This window comes from Erythrolamprus reginae, chromosome 1 (assembly GCF_031021105.1).
Source record: "Erythrolamprus reginae isolate rEryReg1 chromosome 1, rEryReg1.hap1, whole genome shotgun sequence".
Taxonomy (NCBI): domain Eukaryota; kingdom Metazoa; phylum Chordata; class Lepidosauria; order Squamata; family Dipsadidae; genus Erythrolamprus; species Erythrolamprus reginae.
Genome location: NC_091950.1, coordinates 409540358 through 409560375, shown reverse-complemented (window position 1 = coordinate 409560375; position 20018 = coordinate 409540358). Strand labels below are relative to the sequence as shown.

At 38.6% G+C, this 20018-nt stretch overlaps 1 protein-coding gene across 1 annotated transcript in view; it reads left to right on the top strand.

Annotated features, from left to right (window-relative positions):
• Positions 1-347: 347 nt before the first annotated feature.
• The window catches only part of CALN1 (calneuron 1), a 404827-nt gene continuing 385156 nt past the window's right edge, over positions 348-20018 (top strand). The window contains exon 1 of the mRNA XM_070735234.1: positions 348-508. The gene's annotated coding sequence lies outside the window, so the exon portion shown is untranslated. The remainder of the gene's footprint in view (positions 509-20018) is intronic.

Genomic DNA, 20018 nt, shown 5'->3' with positions numbered 1-20018 from the left:
GACAGAACATCAAGAAGCAGAAAAACGCCCCTTTAATCCCACTCCCTTATATTTTCATCTGGTAAGCTCTCCATCTGTCACTCTTAAAGCACAGTGTTTCTCAAAACTCGGCAACTTTAAGATGGGGAAGGAGCAGGACTTGAACTTTCAAAATTTCCCAGCCAGCCATGATTGCTGGGGAATTCTGGGGGTCAAAGACCCCCCCTTCCACTCAATCTTAAAGTTGTCAAACTGCGAAGCGCTATTCCAAAGCAACCCAGAGCCGCCCTCCCTTCCCACTTCCCCCGAAAGCCTCTTCTGTGCCTTTAAAATTCCCCTCTCTTTTTCTAAGCAGAGCCTCAGTGCCTTCAAGACCATCCAAATCTATTTTTAGCCTGTAGCACCAGCAGGGTCCCTTTCGTGGAATGTCAGCGGTCCTCTCAATTACTACCACCCAGGATTCCATCCAAAACTCTCTTCAGGTGCCTTAAAACTCCAGCTGTTTTCTGTCTCCCTTCCTTCCTAGAAGGTAAGACCTTGCTCCCTTTCTGGTTATGCTGCAATGATTTTCAGCCTTTTGAAAAGATATTAGCTTCCCATTCCTCTTCTGGAGGGAAAAAATGCACCAAAGCTCTCACTTTTCCTCCCATTTCTTCTTTTTTTATATATATTTAAATATATGTATATAAACAAAAAAAAATGCAAGATTTGGGATTGCTCTGGGAAAGCTTTAAAGATGCCGGTGCATAAACTCAGCTGGATCCAGTTTTTAACCCCCTCTAGGATGGTGGGAGTGAGAATTTACAAAAAGATAACAACACACACCTACAGGCACAGAGGCAGGGTAAGTTATATAAATAAAAAAGTATTTGGACTTTGATTATTGGATCCTAGCCTTATTTGGAGAGCTGGGGAACAGCGGGGCAATTTTTTCTTTTCCCCACCACTCGAAACATCATTCCATAAAGAAAGATTTTTATCTTGTTTTCTCGGATGGTGCTGTGAGCGGGGTGGCTTAGATTGAATTTATGAAAGTCTTGAAATCCCAACACGTGCTGGAATTGGCTGTGCTGCTTTGTGTTCTTGCAGAAGAAAACATAAGAGTTACAATATCTCTCTCCATGCCTCCATTTCATGGAAAGGGACGTTCAAACACGGGCAGAGACTGAATGAGCAATTTGAGCATCTAAAATATCTGACTGGTATATGTGGTCTCCTGCTTGGGCAAGGGGCTGGACTAGAAGATCTCCAGGGTCCCAGTTTTTGTATGTTCTGTGTTCTATCTCCTGCCTCTTTACCTGTAAATCACAATGGGCTGAATTTGGCTTATGTACCAGCCACTCTCCATGAGGTTGCAATGTAAACAATCAAAGTTGTAAGGCTTTTAAAACTCCTTTTGTGTTATCTATTGAAACAATACTGAGCACAAATTGTTCTCAATTCAACCTCTCTCTTTTTGTTGTTATTTTCTTTAGCTTCTTTGAATGGTTTGAGAGGCTGTAAATGTTCAGGGAATCTAAAGGAGAGCTGTCTAGTATAGTTTTGAACTGGGTGAAAAATATTAGCTAAAGATGCTGTTGGATTCACACGTAAAAGAAGGGGTGAGTCACATAAACAGTTCAGCACCTTTATTGTATATTAGCAATAGCAATAGTTGTTGTGGTTAGCTCTGACCCAACTCCTGCCCCAAGGACTGTGGATGTGGGGGAGACATCCACATGCTGCAGGCCTGTTTTGCCCCGGTGGAATCTGCTGATGAAGGCTCCTCTGACCAAGAAGACATGAGTGACAGGGAGGAGGAGAGTGTGGCAGACAGCTCAGAAGGAGATCAATTATCTAGCTCCTCCTTGGATTCAGAACAAGAGTTAATGATACAGCCACGCATGAGGAGAGCGATGCATAAGCAACAACAACTGAGATATTATTATCAAAGAAAATGAGGCCACCTGTGGTTGGGTGGTAATTAGTGAGGCTGCTATAAATAGCAGCTGGTGGGTTTGGCCATTGTGGAGGATTATCTGATCGTTGTGTTTCATGACTGCTTTGCTGACTTTGATCTTTGTGTGCTGATTTTTCCCCGCTTTGAAACTAACCCAGAGCAAAGTGTGTTTCACTTTGTGAAAGAAGAAGGACTGTGAATTGCCTCACAGCTGCAAGCTAAGTATCTCAGAACTGATAAGGGACTTGTACAAATTACCAATTTGTTTGGAGACAAGTGCTCTTTGCTATACAAAGAGTGCTCTGTTTATTTGCATTTTCGGTATAAAGAACATTGTTTTGAATTTTCAAACGTGTATGCGTCTGAAATTGTATCTGTGCATTTTTGGGAGGATTCTATCAGAGAGCTCGACAGAACAAATAGTATTTAGATTTATATACCACTTCACAGTGCTTTGTGGCCCTCTCTAAGCAGTTTACAGAGAGTAAGCATATCGCCCCCAACAATCTGGCTCCTCATTTTGCTGACCTTGGAAGGATGGAAGTCTGAGTCAACCTTGAGCCTACTGGAATTTGATCTACCAAACTGTTGGTAGCTGGTGGTCAGAACTAGCTTGCCCTACTGCACTCTGACCAGTTTGTCACCAAGGCGTATTACAACTAATACAGACTGCTGGTAGGCTGCATGGAAGCCACTTTTAAGGGCTTCCCTGAAGCCTGCTAGCCACTGACAACAGTTTATTTCTCCTGCCACTAGATTAGCCAATTAGCGATGGTTATGCAAATTGCTACTACAGCCGTCTATACATAACACCCCCTTCCCTCTTAGTTTCTGGGGTGTCCAATCAGGAGTTTATGAAAGTCCCCTAGTCCCATAAGTGCACTAGTGTGCCATCTGTCCCCTGTCCAATTGTCTCTTCTATATCTCATGTATCTTTTCTTCCTTTCATACATCTTCTCCTCTATTCTTCATCGACGTCTTTTATTCTTATATCTTTTCTTCTATCCTTTCCTTGATATATATTACTACATATTTATTCTTTTCAATATGTATTGTGTGATGGACTGACTGACTGACTGACTGAATGAATGAATGAATAGGGCGCTTTGCAGTCTTACTGGGCCTGCGCGGTTCTGGAACGGATATGCCTGTCGCTACTCATCTGTCATTCCGTGGAAATATATTGCAGCGGCCTCCAGGCATGGCAGCCAAAGTCAATGCTCCATTGTTCTCTGATCCCAGGTGACTTTGCTGGACTACAGAGTGGTAGGTGTTCCCACTCCCTCTCTGGGCTTGAGAATAGGGTCACTGGTTGCTTCTCTGTCAGGGCCTGGTCCTCGCCGTGGGTTTCTGTGTTGCTTGTTTTGGATGGACTGTGGGCAGAGACTTGTGTTGTTCTTGGCTCTCTGGTTGATGCAGCTAGGTGTCTTCAACCTTTTTTGGAGTTGATTGATGTGTATCTGCCACTCTCACCCATCACCTAGTCTCACTTTATATGATTTGGGGCTGGTGATTTCTATTAGTGTAGCCCTTGGCCATTTGGGTTCTCCTGCATAGTTTTGAGTTAACACCATCCCCCATTGCTAGTATCCTGGCTGGCATCATCATCATCATCATCATCATCATCATCATCATCATCATCATCACAACAACAACAACAACAACAGAATTGGAGGTCTTCTAGTCCAACCCTCTGCTTAATCAGGAAATCCTACACTACTTCAGACACATGGTTATCCAACATCTTCTTTAAAACTTCCTGTCTTGGCGAATTCACAACTTCTAGAGGCAAGCTGTTCCACTGATTAACTGTTCTAACTGTCAGGAAATTTCTCCTTAGTTCTTAATTGCTTATCTCCTTGATCAGTTTCCACTCATTGCTTCTTGTTCTACCCTCAGGTGCTTTAGAGAATATATTGACTTCTTCTTCTCTGTGGCAACCACTGAGATATTGGAACACTGCTATCATGTCTCCCCTGTTCCTTCTTTTCATTAAACTAGCCATGCTTGATTGAGTTCAGGGGTGTCTCCAGGTTGTATGTTGGATTACATCTGTCCAGTTGAAACCTTAATTTCTGTCCCATCAATAGATCAATAGAGTAATGTGCTGGGTCAACAAAAACTGGTCGATTCATTCTTGCCAGTCTCTGGGACCCATTCTGTTAAATGTCTCTATGGTTAGTCTTACCATTCTCTCTACTTCCATTTCAGAAAGATTGCATAGATGTTGAGCAACTCTAGGAAAGCTTGCAACTGTGTGTTTGTTCTTTTGTTCTTGGGGCTTCTTTTATGGTTTTTCCTTTGGTGTCTGTTGGGTGTATGTGTCGATTAGAAACCAAAGGAATTCTTGGTAAGGCCACACTTGGAATACTGCATTCAGTATGTTGAGACCTTAGAAAGAGTGCAGAAAAGAGCAACAAAGATGAAAATGAAATTCAATGGTGGAAAAAAAATAAGGTTCTACATTTAGGCAAGAAAAACAAAATGCACAGGTACAGCATATGTGATACATTGCTCAGCATTAGTAACTGTGAGAGGGATATTGGATTCCTAGTGGACAACCTTTTAAATATGAGCCAGCAGTGTGCAGCAGCTGCCAAAAAAAGCCAACACAGTTCTAGTCTGCATCAACAGAGGGATAGAATCAAGATCACGTGAAGTGATAGTAACACTTTATAAGGCCTTGGTAAGGCCACACTCAGAATACTGCATTCAGTCTTGGTCACCATGATGTTGAGACTCTAGAAAAAGTGCAGAGAAGAGCAACAAAGATGAATAGGGGACTGGAAGCTAAAACATATGAAGAACAGTTGCAGGAACTGGGTATGTCTAGTTCAATGAAAAGAAAGGCCAAGGGAGACATGATAGCAGTGTTCCAATATCTCAGGAGCTGCCACAAAGAAGAGGGAGTCAACCTATTCTCCAAAGTACCTGAGGGTAGAACAAGAAGCAATGGGTGGAAACTAAACAAGGAGATAAATAACTTAGAACTAAGGAGAAATTTCCTGATGGTTAGAAAAATTAATCAATGGAGCAGCTTGCCTCCAAAAGTTGTGAATTCTCTAACACTGGAAGTTCTTAAGATGTTGGATAACCATCTTTCTGAAGTAGTGTTAAGTTTCCTGACTAAGCAGGGGGTTGGACTAGAAGACCTCCAAGATCCCTTTCAACTCTATTATTGTTATTTTTGCAATGGTCATAAATATCTGCCAGCTGGCAAGTGGTTGCATTACAATCATGTGACCATGGAACAATGATGGCTGTGAAGACAGGTTGTAAGTCATTTCTTTCAGAACCATTGTAATTTTGGTCATTAAATGAATGAATGGTCATTAAGTAGAGACTTAAATCTTCTAGGAGACATTAGCAACAGCACTTAGACTTATATACTGCTTCACAGTAGTTTACAGCCCTCTCTATGAGGTTTACAGTGTCATCCTATTGCTCCCATCAATCTGAGTCCTTACTTTACCCATCTTGGAAGGATGGAAGCCTGAGTCAACCTTGAGTCTGATGAGAGTTGAACTCTTGGCTAGGAGCATTAGAAACAGTTCCTTTTAGAATGATGAATTTCTTTTGATGTAAGCTATACAGTGGTACCTCTACTTATGAACTTAATTTGTTCCGTGACCAGGTTCTTAAGTAGAAAAGTTTGTAAGAAGAAGCAATTTTTCCTATTAGGAATCAATGTAAAAGCAAATAATGCATGCGATTGGGGAAACCACAGGGAGGGTGGAGGCCTGTTTCCTCCCAGGAGATTCCTAGAGAGGCCCCACGGAGGCTTCTTCCTGCCTTTTCCAGTTACAGTTTCGGAGGCTCAGGTTTGTAACCAAGAAAATGCTTCTTGAGAAGAGGCAAAAAAATCTTGAAGACCTGGTTCTTATCTAGAAAGGTTCGTACGTAGAGGCATTTGTAGGTAGAGGTACCACTGTATTAGGGATTAACCAAAGGCTTTTTAAAATGAATTTAATTTTTAACTGTGGCGTCGGGAGCAAGTAATCAGCCTTTTACAGCATTGCTATAACTTGGTATGGTTGCTAAATGAATGGTCATAAGTCAAGGATTATCTGTACTTTTTGGTAGGATGTTTGTCACTTTCCAATCTAGTTTACAGCTTGGAGTATGCCTGGTGATGTGTCATCCACTTACTGAACATATCCTCTCTACTCAGCTCTTTGAGATCAACCAAAACCAATTAAATGCTGCATCCAATAGATCCATGGAGCTCTTGAAATGATACTGGAAGCAATACTTAGCTTTTCCCTCCCTGTTATCGAATTAATTTTCCTGTGCAGTATTGTAGTGATTTCAAAAGGAATTTAAAAATTTCACGAATGGAAAGTGATATCCTTGCATTGCTTCATTATGAAGGTGCCAAGAGGTACTTGTGAAGATTTCTCTGTTTTTCATGAAACAAACCACGTTAATTTGCAGCCCTCCTGATTTTCTGTGCTTGCTAAATCCTAAAAGATAACCAGGAGGGAATCAATCCCAAGGGTCTTCCCTCCCCCCCCCCAATTATGGCTTCACTGTCATGGCTAAAGGTGATTTTGACCTGTGAGAAATTCTTGGATAATAGCTCTTTCCCTTTGGAGTATTTCAAAGGAATCACCCATCCAATTTCTCTCTCCAGAGATATTGTGGAGTGTTCCAAAATGTCATGCTAATCTCAAAACCCCCAATAGACTCAGTCCTGGTTCATATCTACATCCAGTTATAAATCCAATATTAAAAAGATGTTCAGACTCTAGAAACAGTGCAGAGAAGAGCAAAAAAAAAAAAAGATTAGGAGTCTGGAGGCTAAAATGTACGAAGAAGGTTGCAGGAATTGGGTATATTTAGGTAGGAAGGAAGGAAGGAAGGAAGAAGGAAAGAAAGAAAGGAAAGAAGGAAGAAAGGAGGGAAGGAGGGAGGGAGGGAAGGAATGAAGGAAGGAAAGAAAGAAAGAAAGGAGGGAAGGAGGGAGGGAGGGAAGGAAGGAAAGAAAGAAAGAAAGGAGGGAAGGAAGGAAGGATGGATCAGGGAATAACATGATAGCAGTGTTCCGATATCCAAGATAAGGAAGAGGGAGGTCAACCTATTCTCCAAAGCATCTGAGGGCAGGACAAGAAGCAATGGATTGACACTAACCAAGGAAAGAAGCAACCTAGGACTAAGGAGAAATTTCCTGATATTTAGAACCATTAATCGGTGGAATGACTTGCCTGTAAAAGCTGTGGGTGCTCTAACATTGGATTTTTTTAAAAAAACAAAAAAACAGAGATTGGACAACCATTTGTCTGAAATGGTATCTCCGCCCCACCCCGAGCAGGGGGTTGGACTAGAAGACCTTCCAACTTTGTTTTTCTGTATTTGATTTTGGATTGGAGAAAAAGACATCAGAAAATTCTAAGAAAGGGGAGTGATATGATATAAAGGGAGAAATAGGTGTGTAATTAATGTATAAAGGTGCAAATTAAGATAGTGGTCCATGTACTCTTAAATAGAAACTATGTGGATTGTGTTAAGTATAAGTACAAGCATAACTATGTATATTTTGTTAAGAACTAAGGTATATGTATGAGTGTATTATGGAGAAAAACAGTAAAAATTCTATTGAGAGAGTTCCTCAAAAAAAGGAAATTCTATGAAAATGTAGAAGAACAGGCAGAATCTGGAGGTAGCATGAAACTAGTAATTAGCGAGAATCATTATGTTCCCATAATGGTCTGTCCAACCTGCCTTGAATTCCATTGACTTTTATTCAGTGTCAATTTAGACAATTAGTTGACTAGATTCTTGTGTAGAGGCGTGATCAATAAATCGTCCTAATTGGAATTCAATATGCAATTTCAATTCTTCATGCCTGACAAGAATTTGTGAAATTCCATGAAGCTGGGAAGTTGAATTTCAAGAGGTTGTCTTGAAAAAATGTTTATCGGCTTTTAAGGTTTGACCTAGCATAACCCCTACATGGAAGGAATCACCCTTTGCTCAGAAATAAGTTCTAATCAAGATTTTCCCCTCATCCTTCCAGATATTCTCAATATAAGAAAATATTACTTTTGAGGGAAAAGCCAAGGAAATCAACATGGATGGAGAAAATCTGAAATTTCTGGAGCTTTAAAATGAGATGGTAATAAATAGACAAAAACTTAACCCATCTTCTGTAAACCACAAACATGAATTGTTGTAATTCTGTATAATTACCGCCTTCTGCCGCACGAATCCCAGCGACCGGTTAGGTCCCACAGAGTTGGCCTTCTCCGGGTCCTGTCGACTAAACAATGTCGTTTGGCAGGACTCAGGGGAAGAGCCTTCTCTGTGGTGGCCCCGACCCTCTGGAACCAATTCCCCCCCGGATATCAGAGTTGCCCCCACCCTCCTTGCCTTTCGTAAGCTTCTTAAAACCCACCTCTGTCATCAGGCATGGGAGAATTGCAATATTCCCTTCCCCCTAGGCTTATAAAATTTATGCATGGTATGTCTGTATGTATGATTGGTTCTTTAAATTGGGGTTTTTTAAATTACTTTTAATATTAGATTTGTTTACATTGTCTTTTTACTCTTGTTAGCCGCCCTGAGTCTGTGGAGTGGGGCGGCATACAAATCTAATAAATAAATAAATAAATAAATAAATAAATAAATAAATAAATAAATAAATAAATAAATAAATAAATAAATAAATAAATAAATAAATAAATAAATAAATAAATAAATAAATAAATAAATAAATAAATAAATAAATAAATAAATAAATAAATAAATAAATAAATAAATAAATAAATAAATAAATAAATAAATAAATAAATAAATAAATAAATAAATTTACAATCCAACCAATCAGATGTTTACAGTGGGGGTGTCTCTCTGACCTGTCTGCCAATCAGCTTAAAGGTCTGTTGGGAGAATTGGCACTGGACTTATGGTTGGGGGTCACCGCAACATGAGGAACTGTATTTAAATGTTTTTGAAAAAGTCCTTAGATCAAAGTGTCAAACTTGTGTTGCCATGGTGGCATCATGTGACATATTGGGACTTTTCAAATATTTCCAAAAACATTTAAGTGGAAAGGGGGGGGTGATCAAAAGCTGCTTAACTCATGATTTACATTTGCATGTGTCCATGGCACCTATATTAGGTCTGTTTAGCTGAAAATGTTTATCTTTCCTCTTCAGTCAGAAATAAAACCCGATCAGATGATTTGTTCAACAATGTATATCAGTTAGCTAGTGGAAGCTCAAGTTTCATTTAGTTATACATTGCTATTATCATCATTAATTCATTATGAAGCCGAAAGGAATCGTAACCACGAACTAAAGAAACATTTAGCAGCCTTTGCAAAATGCTAGTTGTACAGGCGAAAGTAATCTATTACTAATTAATGGTCTATTATTAATAATTTATTATTACTAATCTATTAGTAGCAATAGAGCTAAAAATGGTAGTATAATTAAAAATGGTAATCAAAGTGAATTCAATTTAGGGCAAAGTAAGCATGTAAAATAGTCTGTGGAATGTAAATTTTTCAATCAAAATTTAGGCAGAGGGTGATTGTTTTCCCAATATTTGCAATAAGCAACTTAACTGACTTCTAACAATAAACACTGAATCGATGCTGTGGGATTGTTTGATGAGCTTTAGAAAATACCGGTAGTAAATCAACCTTAGCATTTGTCCAGGCAAGTGTCCAGTTTCTTTATTCAGTTTTATCCAGGAGTACTGAGCAACTGGTTATTACACCAAAGATGATAATACCTACAATCCGTTTACATCACCAGTGTTTCTCAACCTTACCAACTTTAAGATTTGTGGACTTAAACTCTCAGAATTCCCTAGCCAGTATTCCCTATGATGGGCTGGGAAATTTTGAAGTTGAAGTCCACATATCTTAAAATTCCAGGATTGAAAAACACTAGTATACAATATATAGTAGTCTAAGAGAAATATCACATGTAGAAATTTCTTTTGTTCTATTTTCAATAATTTGCTAAAATGTTCTGCACTGCGAAGAGTTCTAGTCAGTTTCCTCAAGCCTTCAGTACTTTAACATTTTTCAAGGGAATTTGTTACATTTAATAGCTTAAAGTTGGAGTACTCATCTCAAATGATCTAAGTGCCAGAGCTTACTGTAACAGCATTGCCAAAAAGGCATTAAGAGGTATTAACCTAATCTTGCGTAGCTTCTTTTCCAGTAATATTGAACTGCAAACTAGGACTTACAAAACTTTTACTAGGGCAATTTTGAATACAGTTCATCTGTCTGGAACTCACAATATATATTAGACATTAATACAATTGAAGGAGTCCAGTGATACTTCATGAGAGGAGTCCTCCACTCCATTGCTCCCAACAGAATATTATTTATTTATTTATTTATTTATTTATTCATTCATTCATTCATTCATTCATTCATTCATTCATTCATTCGATTTTTATGCCACCCTTCTCCTTAGACTCAGGGCGGCTTACAACATGTAAGCAATAGCACTTTTTAACAGAGCCAGCCTATTGCCCCCACAATCCGGGTCCTCATTTTACCCACCTCGGAAGGATGGAAGGCTGAGTCAACCTTGAGCTGTTGATGACATTTGAACTGCTGACCTACAGATCTACAGTCAGCTTTAGTGGCCTGCAGTAGAGCACTCTACCTGCTGCGCCGCCCTGCCTCGCTATACCACCAGACATGAAATTTTGGACTTAGACAACTTAATTTTGCTGTCTTCATCTGACCTAAGCGTAGTACATAAAATTATTTGCTGCAATGTCCTACCTGTCAATGAATACTCCAGCTTCTACCATAACAATACATGAGCACACAATAGATTCAAATTCAATATAAACTGCTTGAAACTTGACTGCAGAAAATACAACTTCAGCAACAGAGTGATCAGTGCCTGGAATGCACTGCCTGACTCTGTGGTTTCTTCCCCAAGCCCCCAAAACTTTAACCTTAGACTATCTACAGTTGACCTCACCCCATTCCTAAGAGGTCTGTAAGGGGTGTGCATAAGCACACCAATGTAACTACCATCCCTGTCCTACTGTCCAAATGTCCAAATTTACCTATACTTACTTTACTTTTGTTTATGTTTATACCATGCTTGTTATCTTGTACACATTTTGACAAATAAAATATTTTTTTTAAATAAAAGTAATAAATCCATGCTTGTGTAATCTTTTCCATTACCATTTCAATGGTAAAATTATCTCATCTTGTAAGACAGATGTCTCAGTCTTACCTTGTAGTAAGATGGGAGGCAAATATAGTTGATAGATGGTACAATTCACACCTGCAGTAGGAACCCAAATTGATTATTTTTGCCAATACTATATTGTCATATCTAAGCAATGTGGCTTTTCATAAAATGACAGCAGCCATCAAATCCATCTGTATGCTTAATGCAAAAATTCAATAATGTTTGCATTCTGGGATTAAGATATATTATTAACTTGGCTATCTTTCTTAATCTTTCCAGATTAGATTATTATTAGAGTTGGAAGGGACCTTGTAGGTCATCTAGTCCAACCCCCCGCTCAAGCAGAAATCCCTATACTATTTCAGACAAATGGAAGTCCAATGTTGAAAGTCTCAAGTGTTGGAGCTCTCAGTACCTCTGCAGGCAAGCTGTTCCTTATTTCCAGGTTGAATCTCTCCTTGGTCAGTTTCCATCCTTTATTCCTTGTCTGTTTGGACTAGAAGACCTACAAGGTCCTTTCCAAATCTAGTAATAATCTAATCCTAATCCTAATCCTAATCCTAATCTAATCCAATCTAATCTGTATCATTCTTTGGTACAGTCAACACAACAGTTACCCCAGCTGTACTTTCATGTCCCTCTTTATAAAACTGTTCTTCAACACTGTTGTGGTTAGCTTTGGCCCAGCTCCTGCCCCAAGGAATGTGCAGGTGGATGTGGGGGAGACATACACATGCCGCAGACCTGTTTTGCTCCCAATGGAATCTGCCGATGAAGCCTCCTCTGACCAAGGCAGCATGAGTGACAGGGAAGAGGGGAGTTTGGCAGACAGCCCAGGAGGAGATCAATCATCTGTATCATCTTTGGATTCTGAACAAGAATTAATGACACATCCACGCATGCGTAGAGTGATGCATAGGAGACAACAACTAAAGGATTATTACAAGAGAAAATGAGGCCACCTGTGGTTGGGTGGGGCTCCAGTAATTAGGGCTGCTGCTATAAATAGCAACGTGTGGGTTTGGCTATTGTGAAAGAGTATCTGATCGCAGTTCGTCAGGAATTCTGTGTTGCTGGTTTCTGGACTTTGTTTGTTGATTTTTCACACCTTTGAAAACAAAGCAGAGCAACGTGTGTGTGTCTCACTTCATTGGAAGAAGAAGGGGTTAATTGTACAGACTACCCCGTTGTTTTGAGACGAGTGCTCTTTGCAATGCAAAAAGAGTGCTTTGTTTATTTTGAATTTTGGGATAAAGAACATTGTTTTGAATTTTCAAACGTGTGTGTGTCTGAAATTTGTACCCTTGAATTTTCGGGAGGCTCCTACCAGAGAGCCCGGCAGAACAAACACGTTGTCTAATTTAGAATTCATAATTTCTTACGTGACATATGGTATGTACATCTCAGGTTTGTCTACAACAGGTGCAATGTTTATCTGTATTACAGTTCTGAGACACGTTTAGTAATTTGTCCAGGTCATTTAAACATGAAGTTGTACAGTTCCACTACTTGATCCATCTGATGCTGAGAATGAGCACGGATATTCATTATTGTCATTGTCATTGTTATATTATTGTTGTTGTTGTGGTTGTTGTCAAATGATCCATCTGTTAAACTATTGAAGTTTGCAGACGATACAACAGTGATTGGTCTCATTCGAGACAACGATGAAACCACATACAGATGGGAGGTTGAACAACTAGCCTCGTAGTGTGACTGGAACAATCTAGAACTGAACACACTCAAAGCCATAGAAATGGTAGTAGAAATTAGGAGAAACCCTCCCATCCTACCACCTCTGAGGAGATGTGCAGGGGGGCATGGAATTATGAGTGCCCCCCCTCCCATGCCCCTGCCTTTTGGCATGTAAACCAAAAAAGTTTCTCCATCACTGATACAGGATCTCCCAGGGGGTTGAACTAGAAGACCTCCAAGGTCCCTTCCAATTTGGTTCTGTTACATTGGGGGTGGGAGGGGAATCTGGACCCAATTCAAAGTGTTGGTTATGACCTATAAAGCCCTACATGGCATGGGACCAGATTATTTGTAGGACTGCCTTCTGCCACACGAATCCCAGCATCTGGTTAGGTCCCACAGAGTTGCCCTTCTCCAGGTATCGTCAACCAGACAATGTCACCTAGCGGGGCTTAAGGGAAGAGCCTTCTCTCTGAAATCAACTCTCCCCAGCATTGTCCCCACCCTCCTTGCCTTCCGCAAGAGTCTGAAAATGTATTTATCTGGCCAGTGAATATGTAGGACATTGTAGAATGTTTTTGAATGTTTGACTTTTAAATGTTTAGCTTTTTTTTAAAAAAAATTAAATTAATTGGATTTAGAAGTGTTTTATATATTGTATTTTTATTGAAATGTTTTCAGCTGCCCCGAGTCCACGGAGAGGGGCAGCATATAAGTGAAATAAGTAGATAAGTAAGTAAGTAAGTAAGTAAGTAAGTAAGTAAGTAAGTAAGTAAGTACGTACGTACGTACGTACATACATACATACATAAATGAATAAGTAAATAAGTAAGTAAATAAGTAAATAAGTAAATAAGTAAGTAAGTAAGTAAATAAATAAGTAAGTAAGTAAGTAAGTAAATAAGTAAATAAGTAAATAAGTAAATAAGTAAATAAGTAAATAAGTAAATAAGTAAATAAGTAAATAAGTAAATAAGTAAATAAGTAAATAAGTAAATAAGTAAATAAGTAAATAAGTAAATAAGTAAATAAGTAAATAAGTAAATAAGTAAATAAGTAAATAAGTAAATAAGTAAATAAGTAAATAAGTAAATAAGTAAATAAGTAAATAAGTAAATAAGTAAATAAGTAAATAAGTAAATAAGTAAATAAATAAACAAACAAATAAATAAATACATAAATAAATTCTTAGCCCAAGATTGTTTTACAAATGCCAGAAGTGCATGTTTTAACCAGAAAGTAAAACCTTCCCATGTAAGAAAGCAAGTCAGAGTGGTCAAAACAATGGCCCAGGGAAGGAGGATTTATTCAAAAATACAAATGGAAAGGATCAGCCTCCAAAAGGTCTATCACTCAGCATGGACACAGGTGTGAGGGCACATAATTTAAGCAATCAATGAAAAAGAAATCACAAGCGTAAAGGAAAGCTATTAGGGACAGTGATTGATGCTAGGAACACAGAGAACTTTACTTGCAGCTGTTTGGTTTGCATTATTTACAAGCAAGGCATTAAAGAGTAGGTGTGCATGTGTGTGTGTTAGTTTGTGTGTGTGTGTGTGCCTGTGGTCACCTTGTGCATTTCAGTTACTTCTCTCTGCAATCTGCTTGGAACAAGAACGTGATTGATGTTTTTATATACATTACAAAAGGCACTACTTGGCAGAAAGAAATCTACCTTTCCTCTCTCTATTTTTTTTTTCTGAAATAGTTTAGCAGATCAGATATTTTGGCTCGGCTGATGGTTTGTGTCTCACAGGAGCCAAGAAATGTTCCAGTTCAGCAGAAGAAATAGTTGGAGAAGAAAGGATCTGTTTTTTTCCCTTCCCTCTCTAGACTGGCTAGCTGGCTGGAGTAGAGATTGGGTTAGAAACATAGAAACATAGAAGACTGACGGCAGAAAAAGACCTCATGGTCCATCTAGTCTGCCCTTATACTATTTCCTGTATTTTATCTTACAATGGATATATGTTTATCCCAGGCATGTTTACATTCAGTTACTGTGGATTTACCAACCACGTCTGCTGGAAGTTTGTTCCTAGGATCTACTACTCTTTCAGTAAAATAATATTTTCTCATGTTGCTTTTGATCTTTCCCCCAACTAACTTCAGATTGTGTCCCCTTGTTCTTGTGTTCACTTTCCTATTAAAAACACTTACCTCCTGAACCTTATTTAACCCTTTAACATATTTAAATGTTTCGATCATGTCCCCCCTTTTCCTTCTGTCCTCCAGACTATACAGATTGAGTTCATGAAGTCTTTCCTGATACGTTTTATGCTTAAGACCTTCCACCATTTTTGTAGCCCGTCTTTGGACCTGTTCAATTTTGTCAATATCTTTTTGTAGGTGAGGTCTCCAGAACTGAACACAGTATTCCAAATGTGGTCTCACCAGTGCTCTATATAAGGGGATCACAATATCCCTCTTCCTGCTTGTTATACCTCTAGCTATGCAGCCAAGCATCCTACTTGCTTTTCCTACTGCCCAACCACACTGCTCACCCACTACCCGTAAATCCTTCTCTTCTGAAGTTTTTGCTAACACAGAACTGCCAATGCAATACTCAGATTGAGGATTCCTTTTCCCCAAGTACATTACTTTACATTTGGAAACATTAAACTGCAGTTTCCATTGCTTTGACCATTTATCAGCAAAGATAAATCATTTACCATATTACAGACCCCTCCAGGAATATCAACCCTATTGCACACTTTAGAGTTATCGGCAAATAGGCAAACCTTCCCTACCAAACCTTCCCCTATGTCACTCACAAACATATTAAAAAGAATAGGACCCAGAACAGACCCTTGTGGCACACCGCTTGTAACCTGACTCTGCTCAGAATACTCGCCATTAACAATAACTCTCTGATGTCTACTCTTCAGCTTGAAATCCACTGAACTATCCAGGGATTAAGTCCAATCTTCACTAAATTATCTATCAGCTCTTTATGTGGAACCAGGTTCTCTTGGACATATCTGCGAAAGTAGTGGAAATGTAGTCAGGTCCCAAAGGTATTTTCAAACGGAAATTGGACTTTCTTGGGTTTGTGTTTCTCCCTGGAGGCATTTCACTTCTCATCCAAGAAGCTTCTTCTGTTCTGGCTTACTTTCTTCCCCAAAAACTAAAGTGCATCTTATACAGTGGTACCTCTACTTATGAACTTAATTCATTCCATGACAAGGTTCTTAAGTAGAAAAGTTTGTAAGAAGAAGCAATTTTTCCTATAGGAATCAATGTAAAAGCAAATAATGTGTGTGACTGAGGAAACCATAGGGAGGGTGGAGGCCCTGTTTCCTCCCAGGAGATTCCTAGAGGCCCCACAGAGGCTTCTCCCTGCCTTTTCCGGTTACAGCTTCAGAAACTTGGGTTTGTAAGTGGAAAATGGTTCTTGAGAAGAAGCAAAAAAATCTTGAACACCCAGTTCTTACCTAGAAAAGTTGTAAGTAGAGGCATTCTTAGGTAGAAGTACCACTGTACTCTGGTACGTCTTGTAGCCCCCAAAATAGGGTATGTCCCTTGTAGAGAGGTAGTCATTTGCATCCTTTTAAAGAGTCATTGAAGCCCTTGGAAGTTTATCTATGTCCCCAGGGTCACCTGAAGAGTACTCTTGGTGCCTGTAGTCTGCAATTTTTCCTCTGGAAATCCATTCCTACTCCCACACCATTCAAAGGGTGTTCATCCCAAATTGTCTACAGACTTTCATCTCTCAATATTTTCAGAAATCATTTTAGAAACATAGAAGCATTGAAGATTGACGTTAAAAAAAACCCTCATGGTCCATCTAGTCTGCCCTTATACCATTTTCTGTATTTTATCTTAGGATGGATATATGTTTATCCCAGACATGTTTAAATTCAGTTACTGTGGATTTACCAACCACGTCTGCTGGGAGTTTGTTCCAAGGATCTACTACTCTTTCAGTAAAGCAATATTTTCTCATGTTGCTTCTGATCTTTCCACCAACTAACCTCAGATTGTGCCCCCTTGTTCTTGTGTTCACTTTCGTATTAAAAACACTTCCCTCCTGAAACTTACTTAACCCTTTAACTTATTTCAACGTGGTTGGTAAATCCATAGTAGTTGGTAAATCCAGACGTGGTTGGTAAATCCACAGTAACTGAATTTAAACATGCCTGGGATAAAGATATATCCATGCTAAGATAAAATACAGGAAATAGTATAAGGGCAGACTAGATGGACGATGAGGTCTTTTTCTGCCGTCAATCTTCTATGTTTCTATGTTCCTGTGTTCCTGTGTTCCTGTGTTCCGGTGTTCCTGTGTTTCTATGTTTCTATGTTTCTATGTTTCTATGTTTCTATGTTTCTGTGTTTCTGTGTTTCTATGTTTCTATGTTTCTATGTTTCTATGTTTCTATGTTTGTTTCTAGTTCAATGTTTCGATCATGTTCCCCCTTTCCCTTCTGTCCTCCAGACTATACAGATTGAGTTCATGAAGTCTTTCCTTAAGACCTTCCACCATTTTTGTAGCCCGTCTTTGGACCCATTTTTTTCATTTTCATTTCAATCATTTTTCTGAAATGATTGCTTTATTTTTTAATATTTATTTATTTGATTTATATCGTTCCTTTATTATTTTTTAAAATAACTCAGGATGGCCAACATATCCAATATGCTTTCCTGTTCCTCCTATTTATCCTACAACAACCACCCTGCGAGGTGACTTGCGTTAAGAGAGAGTCACTGTCCCAAGGTGTTCATGGCTATGGTGGGACTTGAACTCAGGATCTCTTGCTTTCTAGCCTGGTGCTTAAACCACTAGACCAAAGTGGCTCTCTTGACTCAGATCTTCATTCACATCTGCTTCTCAATTTCCATATTCACCCAATTTAGCTAGTTTTCCACAGCACATTAGCATATGCAATGGGTGCTTCTATTCTCTGTCCAAATTGAAAATGTTCCACAGCAAAATTTCAGAGGGGAATGAAATATTTATCTGGTGCAGCTTCAGTTTTTTGGTCTGATGCATTTAGGAAAACCCACTGTTCTGGAAATCCAAAACTGTGGAGCAATGCAATCCCTCAAATAGCAACTTTTTTTTTTCTTTTCCGTCTTGATAAAAATTTCATGGAATGTGTAAGTGTATCTCCAGCGTTTGAATTTTGCTATATTATGTTGGAGTCTAGCAAGAGCAGGCCATTCCATCTTGTGTGGTTTTTCAGACTCCCGCCCCCTCAAATAAAACAGTCAAGCAGTCCCTAAGGTAGCATGTGATTGCCTCAGCTACATGTTTCTTATATTTTTTTAAACAAATTCTTCAGTAAACTGGCCTGAAAGTTACTGGACTTTTACATGGATGCTGTTGGCTGTAATTTCAGAGGATGAAATACAAGTAGAAGTGGTAGGCATGAGGTGAGCAGAAATGCCGAGTAGATTAGTGGACTAAGGGAATGCTGGAGATAATAATAATAATAATAATAATAATAATAATAATAATAATAATAATAATAATAATAATTCCCCCCGGAGATTACAACTGCCCCTACTCTCCTTGCCTTTCGTAAGCTCCTTAAGACCCACCTTTGTCGTCAGGCATGGGGGAACTGAGACATCTCCCCCGGGCATATACAATTTATGAATGGTATGTTTGTATGTATGTGTGTGTAGAAAATGGGATTTTTAAAAAATTTTAAACAGTAATTTACATTTGTTGTAAATTGTTTTCACTTTGTTGTGAGCTGCCCCGAGTCTGCGGAGTGGGGCGGCATACAAATCTAAAAAATAAATAAATAAATGAATAAACGAATAAACGAATAAACGAATAAACGAATAAACGAATAAACGAATAAACGAATAAACGAATAAACGAATAAACGAATAAACGAATAAACGAATAAACGAATAAATTATTATTATTATTATTATTATTATTATTATTATTATTATTATTATTATTATTTAATTGGATTTGTATGCCACCCCTCTCCGCAGACTCAGGGCGGCTTACAACAATAATAAACACAACATGTACAATCCAATAATAAAAACAACTAAAAACCCCTATTATAAAACCAAACATACACGCAAACATACCATGCATAACTTGTAATGGCCTAGGGGAAAGAGCTATCTCAACTCCCCCATGCCTGGCGGTATAAATGAGTCTTGAGTAGTTTACGAAAGACAGGGAGGGTGGGGGCAGTTCTAATCTCCGGGGGGAGTTGGTTCCAGAGGGCCGGGGCCGCCACAGAGAAGGCTCTTCCCCTGGGGCCCACCAAACGACATTGTTTAGTCGACGGGACCCGGAGAAGGCCAACTCTGTGGGACCCTATCGGTCGCTGGGATTCGTGCGGTAGCAGGCGGTTCCGGAGGTAATCTGGTCCATTGCCATGTAGGGCTCCATGTGATGTACTTAGACTTTACTAAGGTGTTTGATAAAGTAGACCAGAGTCTCCTTCTTCAGTCTTTACACCATTATTAATGCAAAAATTTTATAATCCTCATTCAGTAGAGAAATTGGTCTATAATTCTTTATGTGTTGAAAATCTACTTCTTCTTTGGGTATGAGAGCTATATATGCCTCTATCCATGGGTTGAATATTTTAGCCTTTAACATTAAATCATTAAATACTTCCAATAATGTATTACTTAATACATCCTGTAAGGTTTTATATAATTCTGCTGGTCTGGTCCTGGTGTTTTCCCATTCTTTTGCCTTTTAATTCCTTTTATCACTTCCATCAATGCTATTCTCTCTTCTAGTCTTTTTTTTTTTAAGTTCTCTAAGATTTTTGTTATTTCAGCTCTTTCCAAATATTGTTTTATCTTCCCATCTTTTACTGTTTCTTGTTGATATAATTGTTTATAATAAACAATTTCCCACTGTTTTCTTCTTTTCTTTATTTTGAAAATATATATTTCTTCCAGAGTCTATCAATTCCTTAATTAACTTCTGTTCTTTTTCTTTCTTCATTTTATAAGTATACGAGCCCTGGTTCATTCACATTTTCAATACAGCTTTATTTCATTGATTTTATTTTATAAGCTAATTCCTCATTTTCCGTTATGTTTATTTCATGTCTTTGTAAGTCCATTTTTTTTCTTTAATCATTTTATCTTGGTGATTTCTTTGTAATTCTGTTTCTAATTTTTTAACTCCTCCTCCAACTTACGAAATTTCTGTCTTATCTGTTTCCCTAAATATATCATTGCTACAACCTTAATATATGCTTTAGAAGTGTCCCGTACATTTTGTAATGATTTAT